The 21,363-nt window shown below is 37.3% G+C and overlaps 1 protein-coding gene and 1 long non-coding RNA gene across 2 annotated transcripts in view; one reads left to right on the top strand and one right to left on the bottom strand.

Annotated features, from left to right (window-relative positions):
* Nucleotides 1-566: 566 nt before the first annotated feature.
* On the bottom strand, nt 567-1,493 carry LOC143669247 (uncharacterized). Its single transcript, XR_013168800.1, has 2 exons — nt 1,190-1,493; nt 567-1,086 (listed from the first exon to the last, which is right to left on the bottom strand). It is a non-coding gene; the product is annotated as an uncharacterized LOC143669247 (long non-coding RNA).
* A 204-nt stretch (nt 1,494-1,697) lies between these two features.
* Nucleotides 1,698-21,363, top strand: part of LOC143669245 (uncharacterized) — a 63,277-nt gene continuing 43,611 nt past the window's right edge. Inside the window, exon 1 of the mRNA XM_077143877.1 lies at nt 1,698-1,861. The gene's annotated coding sequence lies outside the window, so the exon portion shown is untranslated. The remainder of the gene's footprint in view (nt 1,862-21,363) is intronic.

Genomic DNA, 21,363 nt, shown 5'->3' with positions numbered 1-21,363 from the left:
AATCAATTTATTCACATACAGAATTACTGAAAGCTAGAAGCTCAAGTTGGATTTTGCGATACAGCCACAAACTCTTCTCCATTAAAGGATTTCTCCTCACCTACCCCAGCCCTAGGATGAGGGATGAAAACTCAAGGGTATCTGAGAACAGTGGGGGCAAATCCTGTCTCTCATTTATCCTAACTCAGAATACACAGCCACAGCATTGAGAATCACTGACATGGAGACATATTACTTTGTTTTCCTTGGAAGTAGCCAAGTCAAAGGAATGCTAGGCAATACTTAAAATTCATAGCAAGAATTCAGCAGTGGAGAGAGAATTCCAGGCCTAGCAGATTATTGTTTTGATTTCCTTCTCATTCTCCCAGCTGCTTCCCACTGGAAATCTTCAGTCTAACTTCACACATCTTTATCACTAATGTGGTTTTAACTTGTGAATACTACAAAAAGATAGGTGGAAAATCATGAATGAAGCTGACAAACGGCACCTCTGAAGTAAGAATTATAGCAAAATGAATAGAGGACTCTCACGTGGCAAATATTTACACTGAAACATGCTCACAGGGTTTTTTCTTTTTTCTTCCAATTTTATTGAGATATATTCAGACACTACACCAACCATCCAAAGTATACAATCATTGACTCACAGTATCATCACATAGTTCATAGGTTTCGTTTCACTTTTGGGTGCATGTTCCGGGAATCCAACCCCGGTCTCCTGTATGAAAGGTGGGCATTCTAACCACTTAGTTCATAGGTTTTTTAATAAAACAAACAAAAACAGCTGAAAGGGAGCACAAGTACTCTTTTGATCTCTTTAATTTGTTCCCACAGGAACCTCTCAGTAGCCTTGAGTCAGCCTCCCTTTTCTTCTTCTTAATATACATACAGATGGTGACAGACGCAGAGAAAGCTTAAGCCACGCTCCAGCCACAGTGACAGGTGGAGACCAATTCCCAGGCAGTCCAGCTCCTAAGGCACTGATTATATCTTGCAAGGTGTGGACACACGAACTCCAAGGTGCTGGGAGAGCAGATTCCAGGATGGAAAGCCGTACAGGAACGTTGTTTCTCTGTGTAAAACAAGCTTTGCAATTCCAATTAATTTAATTTTTCAATTCCTGGGGATAGTGTTCACTGATCATAATAGGAGCCGATGTGAGAAATTCACAAGAATGAAAAACCCTTACGCAGTCCCCCACAGCGAGCAGCCGGCAGGGATTCCGCGGGGCAGGTTCCGGGGGGCAGGCTGTGCAGGGGGCTTCAGGCATCCCCGGAGCTCAAGCACACCTCCCCCTCGGCTGGGCCTGCGCGACCCCTGCAGCTCTCCGTGGCCGGGGCCGGGAACACCAGCTCCGGCCCGCGCCAGCCGGCGGCCACGCCCCTTGGGCCCCAGTAAATCCACCCACAAGCTGTGCACATGCGTGACTGGGCAGGGCGGAGCGCTGGTGCGGAGGAGGGGGCGGGGAGGACTCCGGCAGGCGGGCTCCCGGGGAGTCACGTCAGACTGCAGAGGAGCCCATTGTGACGCAGCCGCAGCCTCACCCGGGGATTGGCCGGGAGGCCGGGGGTGGGGATAAGAGCCGCGTCCCAGGCCCGACGCGCGCAGCGGAGCGACGCCCCCGCCCCTGCGCAGCTGGCGGGTCCCCTGTGCCCCAGGCCTTTTCTGCCGCCCGTGCTCGCGCCACGTCCCGCCGCGGCTCGCGGGCATCGAGGACTCTGCGCTCTCTCGTCCTGGTCCGGCCGGAGGGCGGACACGGGGCGCACTTGCATCCCCGCGCGACTCGGGGTCCGGTTCCCTGGCGCCGCCCCCGCCGTGAGGACGCGGCTGGGTGCCCGGGAGCAGCCGGGAGGCGCCCGCGGTGAGTACGAAGCTGGGTCTGAGCCCGGCGGGAGGCGGGGTCGCGCAGGGCCCCTCCCAGAAGCGTTTCGGACATGGCGAGCCCGGGCTCTCGATCCCTGCTTAGTTCTGGCGGGGTTCACTCGTTCTCGTGCAGCTCCCGGCAGACCTTATTTATCCGGAGTTCCCGTTCCTTCAGGGGTTTGCCTGCTCGAAATCCTGGCGTGCTGTGCAGGATTTTCCGTGCATTTAGGGCTGTTGCTGGAGACAGTCCTGATAGAGATTCAGAGAAAGTGGGGGGCATCTACAGTGCAGAAGTGAACCTGCGAACCACTGGAACCTTCCATTCGGAGAAGTTGGGGACAGGCCCGTCCTGGCTGAGCAATATGGGAGCGGAGGGGAAAGGGCGAGTGGTGTCCCTATATGTACACGCTTATTCCTTTTTAGTGGTTTTTCCTGCAGTGAAAATTTATCATACACAGCTTTAATAGAAGCCAGCTCGTCTATAACTTTTTGAAATGTACTTCTTGATTTATCTAGATTTTAATTGAGGAAATTGCCACTTTGGACAATTTCTCATGACTCCGTAGTGATCTTATATTGTTTTAAAGCTCATCTTACTGAAATGTCGGTCGTTTCTCTGTGACTGATATTGTATAAAAAAATAGATTATGAATGGAGGTAATACTTGATCTCCATGAGAATGTATTAAGATGCTACTGAATTATACACTTGAAAGTGGCAATTTTATGTTATCTGAATTTTTTTACTTCAGCATGATATATACCACCTTCAAATTAGGGTAAGTTGGCACTAAGTAAAATTCATGTATTAAGAGAAATCAGTTTTGGGAAAACTTCTACATGCTAGTGGTTTTTAATACCTACTGTTGCAGTCTGCTTAAAGCTATCTAAGATGGAATTCCCTGAAGAGTTAAATTGACAGTATATTTAAGAGTGAAGTTAGTGACAGCATTTTGTAAAGCATATGTAGTCATTGAAATGAAATTTTCGCGTTAAATATTCAAAATATGAAAACAGTTTAATTTCGTATGTCTTCATTTGAAAGATGATATTAGGGCATCCATAATCTCAGCTTTTATATGCCTCCTTCCCATAATAATCATATTTTTATCAGGTGATGAATCATCCTCACATTCTTTACTTTCCCTTTTTTGTTGCACTTTCAAATTTGAAAATTCATTCATGTCTTGTTAAATTTTACAATAATTAAGTATATTTTCCCACATTTGTAGTAAGCAAGGGACAGGCCTTCTAGTAACCATCCACCTTTATATATCAGGATTTTTATTGTGCTTTGTTAATTATTTTCTCTTGGTTCAATATAGCATCCCACACAGATGAGTCACATAAATATTTGTGACCTATTTCCATCAAGAAGCTTTTATTTCAAAATATTATATTTCTTCAACTATTTTACGTATATTTGATAAATGTTAATTTGCATGCAGTGTCCTTATTACATTTGCTCCCCTGCTAGCTTGGCACATGGGGTAAATCCCAGCATCCTATAAACCCCCAGTGTTTCTCCACCTTGCACGTCCCTGGCATGATCAAGTTCTTAACTCATGCTCCTGTGGTCACTAAAATCTCCAGATAGATTCCTGGAGGATAAAGAGACAGAAAATCTCCATATTCTGGCCACGCTTCCATTTTCATGACACCTCCCATGTGCAGACTGATAAAAGCCAGTCAAATACAGGAAATCTGAACTGAGAGCTGGGCCATCTCCTGATGCCATAGAGAGTAAGCTCAAGCAGAATTCTGGAGTAACATGCCCCTCGCTTGGAGGAAGGAGTTATGTTAGTAAATGTCCTTGTCTGTGGCTTTCATTCTGGGGCAAAGGGCTGTTGCTCTTCAGAACATGCAGCAGCAGAAGGAAATTCCTGTGAAAAAGTGGAATGCACATATCCCGCAGTTTCCGCAAACACCCCAAACACTCAGGACACCAAAGGCCTAGTGCTATTGAGATAATAGTCACACATTTCCTGCTTACTATCATCACACTCTTGCAAGGGCACTTACTTTCGCAGCTTTGGTTGAACTGCATTTCTGTAGAGTTGGCCTCTGAATGCTTTAATCGGCAAGGTATGACATGACATTTTAAAAAAGTAAATTATTTTGAAGTAAAATCAGGAGTATAAAAAATGTAAGGGTAGTACACAAAGTTCTGATCTCTGTGCTCAGGTTCCCTACTTGGTAGTGTTTGACCACATTGGTCCATTAACAAGTATTTCATAAAAATGACCTCAGACAACTTCTCTCCAGAACAAGGACAGTTTCTTAAGAAACAACCACATAAACCCAAATGTGGAAATCAACATTACTTCAACACCATAATCCCTCCAACTTTGACTCACTTTTCCAACCTTCCCAAACTGTCTCAACGGTATTTTTCCATTCCCTTCCAGTCTGCTGCGGTCTGGAACGCTCTTGTGATATTCCCTCACTTTCACATCTTCGACAGATTTAAAGAGCACAGGTGATCTCAACTGGTTCTACCCGGTGTTTCCTCTTAAGCAGTCTCAAGCCCCCAGCGTGAATCTGTGCTTTCCTCAGTCAGCTCTTTGGAGGGGACTGGAGGTCCACCTCACCCCACCCATGGTGATATGAACTTGATAACCAGGTGATATATCTGCCAGGTTCCTTCATGCACAAAAATATGTTTTTACTTTGTAATGAATGATCTTTTCTCAGGACATATTCTGAGATTATGTTAATATTGTTTTCCACATTCATCCCCCATCCACCAGGGTTGATAGTCATTGATGATTCTCACCTGAATCAATCACCACTCTAATGGTTGCCTAATGGTGAGTTTTTCCCATCACTGCTCCTATGTCTTATTTGTCTCCTATGTCTCTTTCTACCATTGGAAGGGCTTCCTCCGCTCCCTGCTTGTTAAAGCATTATGGATTTAGGAATTCTAGTATTTTATTCAATATATTGTTAACTGTTATCAGTGTTTGTTTTAATGCTCCGATTGTCCCACATTGGACTAGCAGTAACCCCCTCAAGCTGACTTAGGCTCTTAGTTATAGTCATCTGTACTTGGTCAAGATGGTAATCAAGGAAACAGATTAAATGATTCCTGATGTCCTTCTTCAAATTACTTGCTGTACCAAAGGTGCCATTTCTTTCATCAAGCCATGTGAACACCCATCACTGAATATTTAAAATTCACCAGTAGATATCTAAAACTTTCTCTGGTTGTGTTCCCTGGTCCTTACTTGAATGTATTCCTCCCATAAAGAGCTCTCTTGGACACCGAAATCTTGTCATATCACTTGGTTCTGCTTTCACCTTGTTGATGGGTTCCTACTGGCCTTAGAGCAATAACCATAGGACTACTTAGCTATAGTTTTCTGGCCTTCAGACCTTCAGTCCAGCCTTCCCCACCCCAACAACCTGCAGTCCATTCTGTTGTCAGTTTCTGGAAAGAGCAGGGTCTCTTGTCTCAGGGATATTGTACATGTTTCCTTTAAACCAATTCATATACTGAGTAAATTTTCTAAGAGGTTGCCCAACCATGTCATTATGGTTTCAGTTAACATACCTATTCTTTCCAAGAGGTTTTCCCGTCTGCGCAAGTGAAGTCTTTTGCTATTATGTACACAAGTTAACGTTGTCATTTTACTTTAAATTGTCTCTTCTAAACTGAAACTCCATTGGGAAAACAATTGACTTTTATTTGCCTGTGTAATCCCACTCACTGGCACAGGACTGGCTCAAAATGATCTTTACTCCTCTAAAGAATGTTGTGGAAAAGGCAGAACGGAAAGACAAAGGGTAACATAAGTTACATAAGAGTAATGAAACTATAATCCGTTATTGCCTAAAAGACCTACTATTTAAAAAACACACATTACAACTTTATTTTTTTTTTCTGAGCAGTGAATTTTTAATACTAATAAAAGAAGGCAGGGTATGTTTTAAGAATTTCACATCATCTAAGCTGTCTAATCTGTTGCTTCTCTTTTTAATAGTATTTTCTTATAATTCTTTTTATTCTGTAAGTTTGGTGGTAATGCCACCACTTTCATTACTGATTTTAGTAAATTGAGTCTTTTCTCCTTTATGCATAATCAGTCTAGTTACAGGTTTTTCATTTTTGTTGATCTTTTCATCAACAAAATTGATTGTTGATTCTACTGTTTTTCTATTTTCTTTTTTATTCTTCTCCACTCTAATGGCTATAAATTTCTTTATAGATAATGTTTTCATTGTGTCCTATGTTTTTTTTTTTTTACTAATTTTTTTTAACTGTATTATATTTTGCTTTTTATTTCCCCATCTAACAATATGGGAAACATAGTCTGAATATCTTTTGTTTATAATGACTGCAGGATATTTTTAATTTTACAGGGATATACCACAATATTTAACTATGTTTATTGACTTGTATTTAGATTCTTCACAGATGCTTGATATTATAAATAATGGTGTGATAAACATCCTTATTTATACTTTTTGTCATCTTAATACCGTTTGAATATAATTATTTAAAGTGACTTCCTTATGGCTTTTCTGACTTACAGTCCCTCATTTGATTTAGGTACTTCTCACTTTTTTTTGGTTATGTTATGCATTCATTTCTACTTACCTCAAAGTGATTTTTAATTTCCCTTATGATTTCTTCTGTTTGAAAGTAAGTATGTAGTTTACTTTCCACATATTTTGTGAATTTTCTGCTTCATTACTGATTTCTGGTTTCATTCCATTTTGGTCAAGAAGATAAGTATGATTTCAATGCTTTTACAAATGTCATGGGGTTACATGTAGACTGTTCCATGTGTATGTGAGGGTTCCATGTGTTCTTGAGGAGTCCGCTGGTTCTAGTTCGTCTGTAGTTTTTTTTCAAGTCTTCAATTACCATAATGGTTGGTCTAGTTTTTTAATCCGTTTATCAAAGTAGTTGATTAATGTCTGCAACGGGTATTGTAGAATTGTTTCTACATTCAGTAGAGGTTTTTTTCTGTATATATTTTGGTGTTCTGTGCATGTACATTTATAATTATTATTTCTTCTTGATAGATTGACCTTTTTGTAGATATGTCATGCACTTTGTCTCTTTTAACAATTTCTCACTTAATTTTGCCTGATATTACTGTAGCCAGCCCAGGTTTCTTTGGGTTACTATTTGCATGCAGTATTGTAATATCATTTCTTGTTCTTTCACTTTCAACCTTTTCATGCCTTTGTATCTAAAATGGGTCTCAACAGACAATAATATATGGTTGTATCCTCTATGACCCATTATGCCATGTCTGTGCTAATTAAAGTTTAATCCATTTTTATTTAAAGTAATTACTTTTAAGAAAGGGTTTACATCTTCCATTTTGCTAGTTGTTTTGTATATGTATTTTTGGTTACTTAATTCCTCCATTTCTGTCTTCATTTGTGGCAATTTGAGTTTATACTGTACCATTTTAATTCCCTTCTCATTTCCTTTTTTTTCCCTTTCAACTGTTTATTTTTAAATAATTTCAAACTTACAGGACAACTGCAAAAATTATATAAAATTCATAGAGAGAACTCCAATGTGCACCCCTCCCACTAATACCAGATAAAACAGTTTTGACATTTTCCCATATTTGCTGTCTCATTCTGTCTGTCCATTTATCTATCTGTTTATCCTTTTCTAAATATTTGAGTGGGTGTATATATCATGCTACTCTCAAACATAATATTTCCTACAAACAAGGATATTTACTTATGTAACCACCTTTAGAATAGTTACAAAGTTCAAGAAATTTAATATTAATATAAAGCTTACAGTCTATATTCCGATTTTTTCCATATATCCCATATGTACTTTTGGGTCTTTTCTCCTCCATTGTTAGAAACATGTACTGCATGACTCTTCAACTGCTCTTTTTTTTTATTTTTTATTTTTTACGTGGGCAGGCACCGGGAATCAAACCTGGGTCTCTGGCATGGCAGGCGAAAACTCTGCCACTGAGCCACCATTGCCCGCCCTCTGCTCTTTTTCTTTTTTTAAATTGTGGTGACATGTGTCTAATATAAACTTTACCATCTCAACCACTCCCGAGCATACAATTCAGTAGGATTAATCATTCACAATGTTCTGCTACCCTCACCACCTTCCATTACCCGAATTTTCTCATCACCAAAAGCAGAAACTCGTGCATCCATTATGTTGCCCCCCTGTTCCCCCTCACCTCCATCTGTGGTAACCTGTATTCTTTGAGTTTGCATATTCTAGCTATTTTATATAAGTGAACTCGTGTCTTATTTCTTCATGTTTGACTTACTGTTTTCAAGGTTCACAGTATAGTGTCATATATTAGAATGTCATTCCTTTTTAAGGCTGTGTGATATTCCACTGTGTATATATATATATGTGTGTGTGTATATATATATATGGAAATATGTATATCTATATACAATATGCGTGTTCACCTATTGATGGACATTTATAATGCTTCCATCCTTTGCCCATTGAGTTCATAGTGGTGCTGTGAACACTGATGTACAAATGTCTGCCTGAGTCCTTGCTTTTAATTCTTTGGGATTTATATCCACATGTGGCAAAGTGATATAGTAGTTCTATGTTTAACTTTTTGAGGAATGGCTAAACTGTTTTCTGTAACAGCTTGCCATTTTGCATTCTGACCAGCAATGTATAAGGGTTCCTATTTTTCATCATCTTTCTCAGAACTTATTTCCATTTTTTAAATAATAGCCACGCTTGTTTGTGTGAAGTCATATCTCATTGTGGTTCTGATTTAATTTCCCTAATAGCTAAGGAAATTGAACATTTTTCATGTGCATGTTTGCAATGTGTTTATCTTCTTTGGAGAAACGTATATTCAAGTTATTTGCCAACTTTTTAACTGGGTTGTTTGTCTTTGGTGTGGGGCTCTAGGACTTATTTATATTTTCTGAGTATTAATGCTTTTTAGATTTTGGGTTTTCAAATGTTTTCTCCCATTGTATAGGTTGTCTTTTCACTCTCTTCATAATGTCCTTTTGTGTACAAAAGTTTTCAGGATTGATGAAGTCCATTTATCTTTTTTTCTTTTGTTGCTTGTATTTTTGGTGTCATGCTAGACTCCAGTACCAGATCCATCATCTTGATATTTTTATGATTAATTATAAAAGTTTTATGATTTTGTCTCCTACATTTAGGTCATTGATCTATGCTGAATTAGTTTTTGTATATGGTTTGAGGTAGGGAACCACATCATTCTTTCACATGTGGATATCCAGTTTTTCCAGCACTGTTTTTTGAAGAGACTGTTCTTTTCCATTGAGTGAATTTGGCTCCCTTGTCAAAATTCATTTGGCTATAGATGTGTGAGTTTATTTTTGTGCTCTCATTACTATACCATTTTCCTTGTTTATCCTTGTGCCAGTACTATGATATTTTGATTCTGTAGTTTTGTTATGAGTTTAAAAATCAGGAAGTTTGAATCCTCTGTATTTTTCTTTTTCAAGATCTTTTTTTCTATTTGGGACCGCTTATCCTTCCGTATGAATTTGATGATTGGCTTTTCCATTGCTATAAAGACAGCTGTTGTAATTTTGATTGAGATTGTGTTGAATCTGTAAATTGTTTTGGATAGAATTGCTATCTTTGCAATATTTGGTCTTTCAAGCCATGAATACAGATGTTTTATTTATTTTAAGCCTTTAATTCTTTCAACAATTTTTTTTAGTGAGGTTAATTTTGTTTATAGATAGTTGATTCTTAATTTTTCTCAACATAAATGATTCTTTTTGTTGCTATAGTAAATGGGATGTTTTTCTTTCTTTCCACTTCAAATTGTTCTTTATACTACTTATAGAACCACTGCAGATTTTTGAGGGTTTATCTTGTATCCTGCCATTTTGCTGAATTCATTATTTAGCTCTAATAGTTTTGTTGTGAAATTTTCAGGATATTTTCTACTTAGCACCATGTCCTCTGCAAATAAGGAAAATTTTAGTTCTTCCTTTCCTCTTTGGATGCTTTTTATTTCTTTTTCCTTTTTAATTGCCCTGGCTAAAACTTACAGTGGGCATGACAGTGACGACAATAGGCATCATTTTCTTGCTCCTGATTTTATAGGGAACATTCTCAGTCCTTTACCATTTAGCATAATGTTAGCTGTGGGCTTTTCATATATGCCCTTTATCATCTTGAGGATGTTCCCTTCTATTCCTAGTTTTCCATATGCTTTTATAAAGAAGAAATGCTGAATTTTGTTTATGCCTTTTCTGCATCAGTTGAGTTGAACATATATTTTTCCTAATGTGTGTATTAATTTTCTTATGTCAAACCTCTCTTGCATACTTGGGATAAATCCCACTTGATCATGGTATATAATTCTTTTCATGTGCTGTTTGATTTAGTTTGCTAGCATTTTGTTGAATATTTTTGCATCTATATCCATAAGGGATATTGGTTTATAAATTTCTTTCCTTGTAGCATGTTTATCTGGCTTAGGTGTTAGGGTGATGTTGGCCCCATAGAATGAATTAGGGAATGTTCTGTCTTCAAGTTTTTGAAATCTTTCATGCATCCCACATATTTTAGATATTGTGTTTCTTTTTCATTTGCCCCAAGATATATCCTAATTCCCTTTGTGTCTTCTTAGAACTGCTGACTATTTAAGAATGTGTTGCTTACTTCCATATACTTTGCATTTCCCAGCGCCTTTATAGATTTCATTCTATTGTGGTTAAAGAAGATACATTGTATGAATTCAGTATTTTTATTGAGATGTGCTGCATCCTGGATAATGACCATGTTCGCTAGAGTAGATGATTCTCCTGGTGATGTATTGTTTTACATATGTCTGTTAAGACTAGTTTCCTAATATCATTCCTGTGTTCTGTTTCCTTACTGATCTTCTGGGTAGTTGTTCTATCTTGTTGAAAGTGCTGTATTGAAGTTTCTTGCTATTAATATAGAATTCATTTCAAATTGTCAGTATTTGCTTTATATAGTTTGTGGCACTGTTTTTAGGTTCAAATATTTATAATTGTTATATCTTCTTTAATTGACTGTTTATCAGTCTAAATCCTTCTTAGTCCTTGTAACAGTTTTTGACTTCAAGTCTTTCATCGGATATTGGTGAAACCACTCCAGATTTCCTTTGTTTACTATTTGCATGGAGTATAGTTTCTATCCTTTTCACTTTCAACCTACTTGTGTATGTGAATTTAAGGTGAGTCTTTTGTAAGCTATATATATTTGTTTGTGCTGTTTCATCTAGTCTGCCAACATCACCCTTTTGACTGGAGAGTTTAAACCATTTATATTTAATATAACTACTGATAGTACAGAACTTTTCTCTCCCATTTTGCTGTTTTGTGCTTGTAAGTCTTAACACCTTTTTGACCCTCAATTTTTCTGTTGAGCCTATTTTCATTTTTATTTGATTGTTTTTTGTAATGTATAATGTTGAGTCCCTCCTCATTTTCTTTTGTTTCTATTTTCTCCTATTTTGTTTGTGGTTTCCATGCAGCTTAAATTTAGCATCCTAAATCTGTAACAATCATGTGTGATTTATTTAACCTAGTTCTGTAGCATATACGCTGCTCCTATAATCCTCCATCAACCACCTTTTGTTGTTCTTGTTACAAATTACATATTTATCTACTGTACATCCCAGACCACAGATTTATCATTACTTATTATCCATATGTGTTTTTGGAACCTCTAATAAGTGAAAAACAAAATACAATAGTATTGGTGTATGGCTTATCGATACGGTTTCCTTAGCAGAAATTTTCGTTTCTTTATGTCTCTCTGATTCACTGTCTACTGTCCTTTCCATTTAGTCTGAGGAACTCTCTTTATAGCATCAACTGTAGGTCAAATGTAGTAATGACAGACTCTCTCAGCTTTTGTTTATCTGGGAATATCTTAATTTCACCCTTATTTTGTGGAAGACTCTTGCCAGATATAAAATTCTTAGTTAGCAATTATTTTCTTTCAATATTTTAAATATTTCATCCCACTACCTTCTTAGCATTCATGGTGTTTGATGAGAAATTGGTACTTAATCCTGTTGGATATCCCTTAAACATAACACATTGCTTTTATATTGCAACTTTCAGAACTCTGTCTTTGTTCTTGGCATTCACCAGTTTGACTTAAGATGTGTCTGGTCATGGTTCTCTTCAAATTTATCCTGTTTGATGTTTGTTGTGTTTCTGGAATGTATATATTCATGTCCTCAAAAATTCCATTCTTATGACTGCCCTCAAACTTTACCATGTCCCCTGCAAGAAATTCTACAAGTAATATTACTGGAATGTCTCAGGACATCATGGTAGCTCCTCCTCACTCTTTCAGTGTTTCTGTTCTGATACTCCCAGACATTTATTCAGTTCCTGTAGCCTCTTTCATTGCTATTTCTAAATTAACAGTGAAAAAAACTCTCGTCTGGCTTCCATTTGTAAGCTGTATCTCAACTTGCAAAGTTATACCACCTAAAAAGAAATGCATCTCAAGATACTACCTCCTATAAAGAGATTGTTCAACTCAACAGCAAAAAGACAGCCAACCCAATTACAAAATGGGAAAAAGACTTGAATAGACACCTCTCAGAAGAGGAAATACAAATGGCCAAAAGGCACATGAAGAGATGCTCAATGTCCCTGGCCATTAGAGAAATGCAAATCAAAACCACAATGAGATATCATCTCACACCCACCAGAATGGCCATTATCAACAAAACAGAAAATGACAAGTGCTGGAGAGGATGCGGAGAAAGAGGCACACTTATCCACTGTTGGTGGGAATGTCAAATGGTGCAACCACTGTGGAAGGCAGTTTGGCGGTTCCTCAAAAAACTCAATATAGAATTGCCATACGACCCAGCAATACCATTGCTAGGTATCTACTCAAAGGACTTAAGGGCAAAGACACAAATGGACATTTGCACATCAATGTTTATAGCAGCATTATTTACAGTTGCAAAGAGATGGAAACAGCCAAAATGTCCATCAACAGACGAGTGGCTAACCAAACTGTGGTATATACATACGATGGAATATTATGCAGCTTTAAGACAGAATAAACTTTTGAAGCATGTAATAACATGGATGGACCTAGAGAACATTATGCTGAGTGAGTCTAGCCAAAAACTAAAGGACAGATACTGTATGGTCCCACTGATGTGAACTGACATTCGAGAATAGACTTGGAATATGTCATTGGTAACAGAGACCAGCAGGAGTTAGAAACAGGGTAAGATAATGGGTAATTGGAGCTGAAGGGATACAGACTGTGCAACAGGACTAGATACAAAAACTCAAAAATGGACAGCACAATAATACCTAATTGTAATGTAATTATGTTAAAACACTGAAAAAAATTATTTATACTCTCAAGACATATAAGGTTGATTATTTCTCACAGGAGTTTCCAGAAAACATTATATTATTTTTATTATATTCTGTATTATACCTTGTATAAATATTCTGTATGTGCCTTTTATATTCTGTCATATATTCTGCATTATTATTTGTATTATTATCTCCATTATATGTTAGCTGTAAACAATAATTTGTTGTTAGTAGTAACTTCTTTGTTGATATAAAGTGCTTAGAATTTATTTTGGAAACTTTAATATGTATTATTGGCTTGTTCCATTTTGTTTGAACTCCAAAAATTTTCAATGTCGTAGTTTGTGTTTGGCTTATAAGAGTTAATAAAAAAATAGATACAAAAAAAAAAAAAGATACTACCTCCTCAAAAATATAAAAATCACAACTCTGCTAGTCTCCAATGTTAATGGAGCCACTAAAAATCCTGGAGTTGATCTTTCACATGCCCTTTTACAAATACACAAATGCAATCAAACTTTGTATTATCTGTACACTGAGTACTATTAGAATCCTTCATTTCCTTTACAGTCACACCCTTTCCTAGCCCATGCTCATTATCTTTCAGTGTCAGGTTAAATGTCTATTCCTTTGAGTATCCTTTACTGAACCCCCTACCTGTTAACCTTTCCCTTCCCTGCCCTGGTGCCTAAATTAGAACTCTATTATTCCTTCCATCCACTCAGGTAATTTCACTGTACATTTATTCATTTCTTTATTTATGGCCTTTAACCTCCACTGATTTAATTTCAGAAAATCATCTTCCGAATACTGAGGTAAGTCAGTTTTCCATTTGATTATTACCAATTAATTGTAAACCAGCAAAATTCCATGTTCATAATAATATTACCCACTTTTAGATGACTTGTTTCCAAATACCTTCAATGTACCTCCGATTAAACTTTAATATGTAACATACTGTTCTAGTTTGCTAGCTGCTGGAATGCAATATACCAGAAACGGAATGACTTTTAAAAGGCGGAATTTAATGAGTTGCTAGTTTACAGTTCTAAGGCTGAGAAAATGTCTCAATTAAAACAAGTCTGTAGAAATATCCAATGTAAGGCATCCAGGGAAAGATACCTTGGTTCAAGAAGGCCGATGAAGTTCAGGGTTTCTCTCTCATCTGGAAAGGCACATGGTGAACACGGTCAGGGTTTCTCTCTCATCTGGAAGGACATAAGGTGAACATGGCGTCATCTGCTAGCTTCCACTTCTGGCTTCCTGTTTCATGAAGCTTCCCAGGAGGCATTTTCCTTCTTCATCTCCAAAGGTCGCTGGCTTGTGGACTCTCTGCTTTGTGGTGCTGCTCTTTCTGAATCTCCCATTCTCCAAAATGTTTCCTCTTTTATAGGACTCCAATAAACCAATCAAGACCCACGCAGATGGGTGGAGACTTGTCATCACCTAATCCAGTTTAACAACCACTCTTGACTAAATCACGTCATCCAGGGTGATAATCTGATTAGTTTCAAACATACAGTATCAAATAGGGATTATTCTACCTTTATGTAATGGGATTTTGATTGAAACATAGATTTTCCAGGGGGCATACTTCCTTTTAAACCAGCACATGTACATTATGTCTATAACGTCTGATGACAGTTCTCTCCAGAACTCACCATAACCCGAATAGATTGGCAAAGCTAGTGGGGTGAAGACTTTATTGAGAATTGTATCACTACTCTTTCTACTTCGTGCAAAACATTACTTGATGGGAGATTCTTTCTATGCTGATGATACCCTGCTTACACTTGTAATAGAAAGAATATACCTTGATTAACTTGGGTGCCAATCAAGAAAAATGTAATCAGGCATGACTTATTTAACAAAATATTTTCCTTCTAATTAGCTAACTCATATAGATGCAGTTAAGGGCAACAGATTATGCCCTTTAATTTACAATCTTTCTCCAAGTCTCAAAAGCAAGCTTTTTGCCTTTTCTCAGAGGCTTCACTGTGGTGAATTTTATTATTATGGTCCTTAAAGATAAAATAAGGATACAATTAACTTTATTGCCTTTTAATTCTAAGAGATCTTGCAATCTAACAGCGTTTTCTCAGGCTGTGAGAATCAGTGTGATTATATAGGTATAAACATTTCTGATAAAATACATTTATGTGTATGTACTCAAGGAAATTATTTTCAGAGTTCTCTAGTGTGTATATCTTATCACCATGCGAGAGAAGGCCCCAGTATTGGTCTTTTCAGGTCAGAATTAGCTGATATCCTAAGGACTGTAAAATCCTTTAAGATTCAGAATTGTGTGGGCTCCTGGAAGAAAGCATCATTTTTCATTATTGATTTTACTGTGAATAGGATGTGTTTGAACTAGTTTTTAATAATATTGAAAGCATGAAATTTTAGGATGTATCTCAAGATATTAAAAAAAATTTCCGAAGAAAAATCAACAGTATATTTTAAAGTACAGAAATTTTATAACCAAAATATTTTCTTTTTTCTTTCTTTTTAAAGTGTATTCTTCTGAAAAAATGTGGTACAATATGTGTTTTTGTTGTAGCAAACATGGTAGGTGATCAAGCATTCAATCCTCAAGATTCTCCTATAAGTTCTCATGTTTTTTTTTCAGGCTAACTGCACAGCAAAATTCTTAAGATAAGTGATGATCTCTTTTTGTTAGGAATAGATATATATTGCCTGTCAACTTTTGAGCCAGCTTGTCTAAGGAATAGAGTTGTACTGGCAAATAAAAGAGTTTTTCAGTTGTAGTGGAAGGTAACAGCTAGTTTAGAAGACACAATTTAGGGTCATAACTACAAGGGTAATTTGTGTACATGTTCCTGGAGAACATTGGTTGAGAGGAGAAACTCTCAGATAGTACAGATATTGTAGCCAATACCTGAAAAATATAGTTGGGCAACGTCTTAAAATTTAAAATACTGGTTAGGATAGGAATAGTTTTAGAGCTTTTTTGTGGGCAAAGATTTATGTGTAACATTTCTGAGACTCATAGAACCTGCTATGCTCTGAAACAGGATAGCAGACAGGACAGCAATTGAGTGGGGTAGACCAGACTAGAGAAGGTGGCAGACTACAAGATTTCAGGGACTAAAGGCCATTGTTGATTCCAGATCCTTTGGCGAAGCCTGGTAGAAAAGTGGAAACCCACTGTTGAATTTAAAACTGGAGAGAGATATGATTGTATTTATATTTGCACACACATCTTCCTAGCAGAATGGCATGACATGATGAAGAAAAACACTGTTGAACTTTAAGAACTATCTGAAGGTTTTCCCGCATAGGGTATTCATACTGAAACTGAAAGGAAGAAATGGATGGATAAGACAGACCAGAAGAAGACAGAATTAACAAAATGATTATTTTTTTCTCAGCTATTATTGAGCATAGCTAATATGCCAAGCACTGTGCTAGATGGTGATATGCAATCTTGAAAAAATTACAGAATGTGTTAGAATATGCACCCAGAATATGGAGTTTTAGAAACGGACTGTAGAAAATGCCTGTCTGGGGAAGCATTATTTAAAAATTACCAGAGTAATGATCATGAGGAATTAACCTAGAAATGTATACATGGTCATTGAGGCGTAGGCAGAGAATAGGGAGGAACTTTCCACATAGAGGGAGCAGCACTCACTAAAGTGATTAGATTCATGATTTATAGGGGGCAGTTACCATGTGGAACAGGAGGAGGCTTGTGCCAGACATTGCTCCTAGGTTCCTTCACTGAATCATGGAGTGATGGTAAGCCACTCAGTGGTTTGCGTTTTCATCGAAGAGCAAAGGTGTTGAGTCCTCTTTGTCTCCTCTCATCTAGACTAAGTGAGACTGCATCTACTTTCACATAAGATCTTCCACTGATTATCAGAGTAGTTATCATCATTTGCTTCTCTCATACACAGAGGGAGTGTATTTCTGATTCCAGACATGCCAGTCTATACCTGGAGGCAGCCCCTCCTCCTCATTCTGCTCCTTAGACTCAGTTATCCCACTTCTTAGCCATCTGCTAATCCTACTAGAAGCTCGACATGGAAATGTCAGGTCTGCACCCTGGTTACTTTTGTTCTAGCCCTCTGGCACTGTGTAATGTCTAACTATCCCATATCTGATCCCTCCTGGCTTTCCCAGTATTCTCTGAGGTAAAAGACACCACCCTTCAGCTAGGAGTCTTATAGCAGGAGCATTTTCTTTCTATAAAGTTACATTGAAGTAGAGACTTGGAGAAGCTTGATGCCGATCATTATGTCCAGTGCCTATTCATGTTCTCTATTTTTTTCTCTTAATTTTTATGATTTGAAGTAGTAGTAGATTCATGCCCCATCATTTTTTGTTGATGTTTTTAATTTTCCAAACTAACATCCTCCATTCCTTCTTTTCTCCATTCTCAGTAACCTCTAATTTACTTTCAATCTGCAAATTTGCCATTTCTAGTCTGCTCTTCTAACTAATACCATATACTATCTGTCCTTTTGTGTTTTTTTTAAATTTTTTTAATTTTTTAAAAAATGTAACAACATACGAACACGAACATGCTTACTATGTGATTATTCCATTCTTGGTATATAGTCGATAACACAATCTCATTGCATAGTTGTATATTCATCACCACAATTACCTTTCAGAACATTTGCATCAATCCAGAAAAAGAAAGAAAAAGAAAAAAATTAGTACATACCATACCCCTTCCCCCTCCCCCTCCCCCTCACTGATCACCAGCATTTTGGTCCACTAAATTTATTTAAACATTTGTTCCCCCTATAATTTTTTGTTTATTTTTAATCCACGTGTTTTACTCATCTGTCAATAAGGTAGATAAAAGGAACATCAGAAACAAGGTTTTCACAATCACATAGTCATATTGTGAAAGCTGTATCATTATACAATCATCTTCAGGAAACATTGCTACTAGAACACAACTCTACATTTTCAGGCACTTCCCACCAGCCTCTCTATTACACCTTAACTAAAAAGGTGGTATCTATATAATGTGTAAGAATAACCTCCAAGATAACTGCTCAACTCTGGAATCTCTCAGCCATTGACACTTTATTTTGTCTCATTTTGCACTTTCCCCTTTTGATCAAGAAGGTTTTCTCAGTCTTGGTGCTGAGTCCCAGTTCATTCTAGGATTTCTGCCCCATGTTGCCAAGAAGGTCCACACCCCTGGGACATGACTCCCAGAGGTGTGGACCTTCCTGGCAACATGGGACAGAAAGAGGAGGGGTGGGCAGTGAGTTGGCTTGTCATATTGGCTGAGAGAGAGAGGCCACATCTGAGCAACAAAAGAGCTTCTCTGGGGTTGACTCTTAGGCCTAATATCTTTTGCAGGATTAAGTTTCATATGAACAAACCCCAAGTTTGGGGGCACAGCCTGTTGCTTTGGTTGTCCCCCACTGCTTATGAGAGTATCAGGAATTCTCCACTTGGGGGAAGTTGAATTTTTCCCCTTTCTCACCATTCCCCCAAGGGGACTTTGCAAATACTTTTTATTTACTGTTTTATTTATCCTTTTGTGTTTTACTTACATCACTGAGCATGTTTTCAAGATACTTTCCATGTTGTAGCATGTCTTATTACTTCATTATTTCTCATGTCCGAATTTACTCCATTGTTGGTGTGTACTACATTTTATCTGTCCATCCATTGATGGACACTTGGGTCTTTTCTCCCTTCTGGCTCTTGCAAATAGTGCTGCTATAAACATTGATGTTTAAATATCTGTTTGAGACCCTATTTTCTGTTTGATATATCTGGAAGTAGAATTGCTGACTCATGGTAAGTCTAAATGTAGCTTTTTGAAGAACTGCCATATTGTTTCCTACAGTGGCTGCATCGTTTTACATTCCCACCAACAATGCTGTTTCAATTTCTCTATATCTTCAACTCCTGTTATTTTCTGTCTTTAAAATTATAGTCACCCTCGTGGATATGAAGTGATATCTCATTGTTTTTGCATTGCATTTCCTTAAAGCTAATGATGTTGAACATCTTTTCATATGCTTTTTGTTTATTTTTATATCTTTGTAAAAATGTCTATTTGGATCACATTCCCATTTTAAAATTGGATTATTTTTCTTTGTATTGTTGCGTTGTAACCATTTTTATATATTCTGAATATTTAAGCTTTGTCCAGTATGTGTTTGACAACTCTTTATTCCCATTCTGTACTGTATTACTTTCTTGATAATTTCCTTTGATGCACAGAAGTTTTTACTTTGATGAGGTTGAATTTATCTATTGTTTTCTTTGTTGCTCATGCTTTTAGTATCATGTGAGAATCCATTCCTGATCATGAAGATTTGCCCTTGTTCTAGTTTGCTAGCTGCCTGAATGCCATATACCAGAAATGGAATGGCTTTTAAAAAGGGGAATTTAATAAGTTGCTAGTTTACCATTCTAAGGCCAAGAAAATGTCCCAGTTGAAACAAGTCTATAGAAATGTCCAATCTAAGGCATCCAGGGAAAGATACCTTGGTTCAAGAAGGCTGATGAAGTTCAGGGTTTCTCTCCCAAGTGAGAAGGCACAAGGTGAATGCAGTCAGGGCTTCTCTCTTGGCTGGAAGGGCACATGGTGAACATGGCATAATCTGCTAGCTTTCTCTCCTGGCTTCCAGTTTCATGAAGCTTCCCGGGATGCATTTTCCTTCTTTATCTCTAAAGGTCACTGGCTTGTGGACGCTCTGCTTCATGGTGCTGCAGCATTCTCTGCTGACTCTCTGAATCTCCCATTCTCCAAAATATTTCCTCTTTTATAAGGACTTCAGAAAGTAATCAAGACCCACCCAAATGGTGGAGACACACCTTTGCCTAACCCAGCTTAACAACCACTCTTGATTAAATCACATCTCTGGGGAGATGATTTAATTACAGTTTCAAGCATACAATACTGAATAGGGATTAGAAGAAAAGGCTGCCTTTCAAAATGGGATTAGTATTAAAACATTGTTTTTCTAGAGTACAAACATCATTTCAAACCAGCACAGCCTCTATCATATCTTCTACAAGTTTTATATTTTTAGCTCGTATTTAGGTCTTTTATCCATTTTGAGTTTATTTTGATATATGTATGAGGTAGGGGTCTGACTTTATTCTTCTGCTTGTGGACATCCAGATTTCCCATAACCATTTATTGAAGAGACTCACTCCCCGTGTCATGTACTTGGTAACTGTTCAAAAATCAATTGGCCATAGATATGTGTGGGTTTGTTTCTGAAATTTCTATTTTATTCCATTGATCTATATGTCTGTCTTTTTGGCAATATCACATTATTTTGCATACTGCAGCTTTGTAGTACAATTTGAATTTGGAAAGCTTGAGTCCTCCAACTCTGTTTTTCTTTTTCAGAATTTCTTTGGCCTCTATACTTCATACAAATTTGAAGATTGATTTTTCTATTTTGACTAAAGAGTTTGTTGGAATTTTGATAGGGATTGTATTAATCTGTAGATCACCTTGTGTAATAATGACATCGTAACAGTATTCTTCCATTCCATTAACATAGACTATCTTACCATTTATTTAGATCCTCTGTTACTTCCCTCAGTAGCGTTTTGTAATTTTTAGTGAACAAGTCTTTTTCATGTTTTGTTAAATTTATTTCTACATATTTTGTTCCCTTGAGATTTTATTGTCCATTGTAAACAGAATTGTTTTCTTAATTTCCTTTTTGGGGTGTTAATTGCTAAGAATAGGAAAACAATTGATTTATTTGCTTGTTGATCTTGTACACTGCCAGTTTGGTTAACTTTTTTATTAGATATAATAGTTATCTTCTTGATACCTTTGGAGTTTCTAAAAGTAAGATCAACTTGTCTGCAAACAGGTAGTTTACTTCTTTCTTTCCAATTTGGATATCTTTTATTTTCTTTATTGCCTAATGTTGCTGGCTGCAGCTTCTAGTATAATATTGAATAACAGTGATGAAAGTGTCTTGTTTTGTTCCTGATAATAAGGGAATAGCGTTAAGTATTTCACCACCGAGTATGAGAATAAGTGTTTTATTTTCCCATAAATGGCCTTTATCATGTTAAAGTTCCATGTCTCATCATTTTTGATTTTCAGTGAATCACTGACTTTAGGCTCAAATGTGCAGGTCCTCTTTTTATTCCTGTTTCACAGAGCTGTAAATGGAAGGATAGAGAGGCCAGGTCATCCAAAAACTCTCCCTTACCCATTCCACTC

Source organism: Tamandua tetradactyla, chromosome 25, assembly GCF_023851605.1.
Source record: "Tamandua tetradactyla isolate mTamTet1 chromosome 25, mTamTet1.pri, whole genome shotgun sequence".
NCBI classification, from domain to species: Eukaryota; Metazoa; Chordata; class Mammalia; order Pilosa; family Myrmecophagidae; genus Tamandua; species Tamandua tetradactyla.
Note: the sequence above shows the minus strand (reverse complement) of the source record. Positions and strands in the feature narration are given on the sequence as shown.